Consider the following 5,494-nt stretch of genomic DNA (forward strand, 5'->3'; position numbering starts at 1 on the left):
GCAGGAAGAGCATTAGGAGTGAACGTTGTCCAAGGCCGCACCACTGCTGGCTCGATGCTGGGGAAGATCTGTCCTGGTTCTAGCTCCCAGCCTCTCCTAGTCCCTTAGTGCTGACTCTGTAGGAAGGCCTCGGGAGGGACAGCAACGACACATGTATCTTCCTCACCCCTGTTTAGTTGCTTTATAGCTCGACGATTTCCCCAGAGGAGGGGATGGTAAGGAGCAAAGGCTAATAACAGCTACCTACAAGCACGGGGTGAGGTGCGGGAGGGGGCGCAATGTCCAAAACCACCAGAGAAGTCAGAGAGTGACCAGCAAAGGGCATGCTACCCACAGCAGCAGTGGCGGACCATCTAAGACAAAGACAGCATTGCGTGTGTCAAACCATCAAACAGTACTTCATAAATATGCTCAATTAGTATAGGTCAAACCAAGGAAGAGAGGTGAAGGATTTAAAACCACAGTCAACCAGGCTTCAAGAGGACTGAACACTCTCAGCTCTCAAGTGCAGAGCTCCAGGATCTGATGGAGCAGGGGCTAGACTTGTGAACAGGCCACATCTTCAAGTCACAGGCAGATCCAAAAGTTCAATTAAAAAAATAAAATGAAATAAAAATAAAAATCTTATGGTTTCAGGGGCTGTACTCATCTATGATGACAAGGAATGACCCTAGAAAGCCAGGTTCAAGACTTAAGGAAAACCGAACAATAACATGGGAAAGTACAGACCTCTTTAGGAACAGCCTTCATTGAATCAGTGCTGTTACATAACTGGATGTATAAACAAGGCAATAGACAGCCATACAATCCAGAGGGTTCTCAACACCTACCGCCACAACAGCAATCACAGGAAAGGCAAGTGTTTAACAGAAGGCTGTAAGACACGAAAACCAGAACACATACGTACTTGCTTTAGTTTAAAACAAGTCTACATGATGACTGTGAGAGAGCCCAAGATACTGGGCTTAGTAAGCAAGGTTTCAAAGCAGCGTGATAAACATGCTGAGGGGTCAGAGGTCAGAGGAAGTTATACTTAACAAGTGAAGGGGTGTACAATGACAGCGGCTCATCAGAGAAGAAAGATGCAGATGGCACAGTTTACGCGTTCAAACCGGCAGTTGAAAAGAGCAATAGAAACCAAGCCGTCATGGAGAGAAACCAAGCGGCTGGGCTGGGCAGAGGGCTCGGTGGGTGGAGGGCTTGCTGTGTGGGTGTGAGGACCTGAGTCAGATCTCCAGAACCAGGTAAAGGAGGGCAGAGCTGCACCCCTGTTCTTATGGTGAGATGGACTGTAGACACAGGAGAATCCCCAGCAGCTCACAGACCAGCAAGCCTGCTATACACAGTGGCTTACAAGAAACTCTATCTCAAGATGAAAGGCACAGCCTGACATGTACAGTTATCTTCTGACCTCCACATATATGAGACACATACACACACACCATTCATACACTATTATTAAGAAGAGAATGTGACTAAGCATTATGAAGAAAAAGAGAGATTTAATCCACATATACTATGGAGAAACTCTGACGGCTGTCCCTTAATAATAGCCAATACCCCCTTTCTGCATGAAGCAACTGAGTGGCCATTGCCCCTTCCCTAAAATCAGGGTTACTTCTTCAGAAATGGAAATTATCAGGGTTAGGAGCGCCTTCCTCACTGTGCTGTATGTGACCGGAACCAGTGCTAGACAAGGCTCAAAGGCTCAAAGGCCACTGTGTGCAAGCCCCAAGACTGTGATCACACTGTGAGCCCCAAGACTGTGATCACACTGTGAGCCCCAAGACTGATCATACTGTGGGCCCTAAGACCGTGATCACACTTTGAGCCCCAAGACTGATCACACTTTGAGCCCCAAGACTGTGGTCACACTGTGAGCCCCAAGACTGTGATCACACTGTGAGCCCCAAGACTGATCATACTGTGGGCCCCAAGACCGTGATCACACTTTGAGCCCCAAGACTGATCACACTGTGAGCCCCAAGACTGTGATCACACTGTGAGCCCCAAGACTGATCACACTGTGAGCCCCAAGACCATGATCACACTTTGAGCCCCAAGACTGTGGTCACACTGTGAGCCCCAAGACTGTGTGATCACACTGTGAGCCCCAAGACTGTGTCATTTACTGAAGAAGACTTTATTTAGTCATGCTGTGGACCAGCCTCCAGCACACATTCCTTTAATCTCAAACAATAAAAGTAAGTCTCGTTTGTAGAAGAAAGTACCCATGTTTGAAAGTGATATGTAATTGAGAGGCAGACAAAGTGACGAATCAGTGAAAGATTTGACAGAATAGGATATGCCCAATTCTCTTAAGAAGAGAGAGGAAAGGAAAGCTATTTAAGGGATCAGTACAGAGAGAGAGAGAGAAAGAGAGAGAGAGAGAGAGAGAGAGAGAGAGAGGGAGACAGAGACAGAGACAGAGAGAGACAGAGAGACAGACAGAGACACAGACACAGAGACACAGAGAGAGACAGAGACAGTGACAGAGACACAGAGAGACAGAGATAGAGACAGAGATACAGAGACACAGAGTCACAGAGACAGAGAGAGACAGAGAGGCACCTTTACTGGGACAGTTATAGAGACATGGGATACAGAGAGAGAACAAGCTAGACCCAGAAGGAGAAGGAACCAGGAGATTAGAACATATTGCTAGAGTTAGTTTGAAGCAAAGTAGAGCAATTTAGGAGAGGCTGACAGAGACTGATTCAGCCAGATTGAATCAGTCAGCTTGGAGAGGAGTTTGAGCCAGAACCGGTGAGTTGAATCAGACAGCCAGAGCTCAGAAAAAAACTAGGAAAGGATGAGCTTAGTCAGCAGTAGGTCTCAGAGGCGGAAAACATTCTAGGCCTACGTAAGATTTGTGAAGGCTAAAAGCTTCTAAGACTAGGCTGAAGTTAGCAGACAGAGGCAGCAACCCTCCAAGATGACAATTACTTCAGGCAAATAAAAGTTACTTTTACAGAGAACTTGTAAATATTATAACAGTTAAAGTTGGCATATCTGAAGCAGACTCAAATGAGTTAGCATTTATTGGAAGCCCAGCAGCAACCTTTAATAAAATAATTTGTGTAGGTTAAAATGTAGATTAAAAACCATTAACAAAATTACAACAATACACTAAAACATATATCTGCATACTGCAAAAATCATAAGGAATACTAGGAGACCACTGATATGAACTGTGAGAAACAGGACAGATGGGAAGAAATCTAACATTAGTAAGAACACTAAATGCAATGGCCTAAAGAGTCTAGAAAAAAAGGAAAGAGTATTAGACTCAGTAAACCCACAAAACAAAACAAAATGCAAGTATATACAAAGACACACAGTTTAGATTTAAAGGTACAAATACTTTAAGAGTAAAAAGATAGAAATAATGTACTATGCAATCAGACAAAGTATGACTTAAGACAAAACAAGTCAACAGAGGCAAATTAAAATTTGTTTATGTGTGTTATATAGTGTGTGTGTGTGTGTGTATGTGAGTGTGAGTGTGCTGTGTATGTGTGTGTATGTGGTCTGCATGGTATATGTGTACATGTGGTGTGCTCTATGTATGTATGTTTGCAGTGTGCATTGTATGGTGTGTGCTGTGTGTGTGCAAGTGTGTGTGTGGTGCGTATATTGTGTATGTGTGTACATGTGTGTATGAGCAAACCAATAACTCTCTAAGCCACTCTTCTGCCCATTAAGCACCAGTGAGTGATCATCTTGCTTCTGACAGCCTTCTCCCCACACTGAGCTCAGACACACGCCACTATGCCTTGCTTTTTTACACAGGTGCTGAGCTCTGCACACTTACGCAGCAAGGAATTTACTAACTGAGCCATCTGTCCCAACTGTAAATATCATATATTTAGTGACAGAGATTTGTATGACAGAAACTAAAACTGATGAGAATAAAGAGAAAAGTAGGCAACCTGAGTACAGTAGTCAGAGCTAATGATTCCCTTTTCAAAAATAAATAAGAGATGCTTGGGAGGCAATTCAATGGTAGAGTGCTCACAGAGCATGCATGAGGCCTTCAGTTTGATGTCCAGTATGTCAACATGAAGATGATGGTGGTGATGATGATAATGGACAACAGGAAAGAGAAAACTAAGCCAGAGCTAACTAAAGAAAAACACTTCAACAATTCTATAAATCACTTGAACAATCAGACACCCTACTAGATGCTCACACATATTGCTACGCACAAACGGAAACTTCTTGGAAAGATCCTATACCAGGCATCAAATAAGACTCAGTAAGAGTTAAAACGAGACCAATATGTTCTAAATGCAACAAGATGGGACTTAAAATGGATAAACAAGGAGATACTTGCACAAACCTTAATATGTCAAATTAAAGAACGTATTTCTAAATAGCAAGTGGACAGATTAAAAATCATAAACAAAGTACTTTGGAGGCAGTGAGCCACCTTTAATCCTAGCACTGAAGAGGAAGAGAGGTGGATATTTGTGATTTGGAGGCCAACTGTTCTACATAGTCAGATCCTGTCTCAAAATCTTTCTGAATTAATGAAAATTAACCACAATATACTGAAACGTATGGGTTGTGGCAAAATGAGGCAAGGCAAGGTTACCAAAGTGAATATATTGCTGTAGGTGCCTATGAGTTAAAAAGACCTTAAGTTAACAGCCTGACCTTTTATTGCCAGAGAAAGAAGAAGGAAGAGGGGGAGGGGGTGAGGAAGAAGAAAAAGAAGAAGAGGAAGAAGAGGAAGAGGAAAAAGAAGAAGAAGAGGAAGAAGAAGAAGAAGAAGAGGAAGAGGAAGAGGAAGAAGGAAGAAGAAGAAGGAAGAGGAGGAGGAGAAGAAGAAGGAGAAGAGGGAGAAGAACAAGAACAAGAAGAACAAAAAGAACAAGAAGAAGAAGAAGAAGAAGAAGAAGAAGAAGAACAAGAACAAGAAAAAGAACAAGAAGGCAGCGACAGTGGTGGCAAACTCTGAACAAGGATCGTGAAGTAACTATGGAAAGTCAAGGGCAGAAATCAAAGAAAACATTAGAGAAAACAAGAGGGGCCAATTAGCTGCTCTTTGAAAAGATAAACAAAACTGAAAAGCTGTTAGGTCAAGTGATCAAGAAGAAAACCCCTTGCAGAAGACTAAGATCAGGTGTGAAGACAGGAGAGAGTGATACAATCAACCTTCATAGAACATGTGTGTAAGTAACTATAATGATAAATATTAGCTAGAGATGACACAGAGATAAAACATGCGAATTCCTAATGGACAAACTCTGTAAGAAACAGATCTAAATAAATCGAGTGATAATTTGAAAACTTTCCATCAATAAAAGCCCAGGCTATTTTGGCTTTTCTAAGTATTTAAAGAATTATTAATAATCCTTCACAAAATCTCCAAAAAAATATAAAGGTGGAGAAAATCCTTAGCTCAGTCTATGACATCAGTGTTGCCCTGTTACAGCATGATAAATCTACAGACCAATATCTCTTAGGAACAGAGGTAAGAAAAGTTCTC

The sequence above is a fragment of the Mastomys coucha genome, unplaced genomic scaffold, assembly GCF_008632895.1.
Source record: "Mastomys coucha isolate ucsf_1 unplaced genomic scaffold, UCSF_Mcou_1 pScaffold13, whole genome shotgun sequence".
NCBI lineage: Eukaryota > Metazoa > Chordata > Mammalia > Rodentia > Muridae > Mastomys > Mastomys coucha.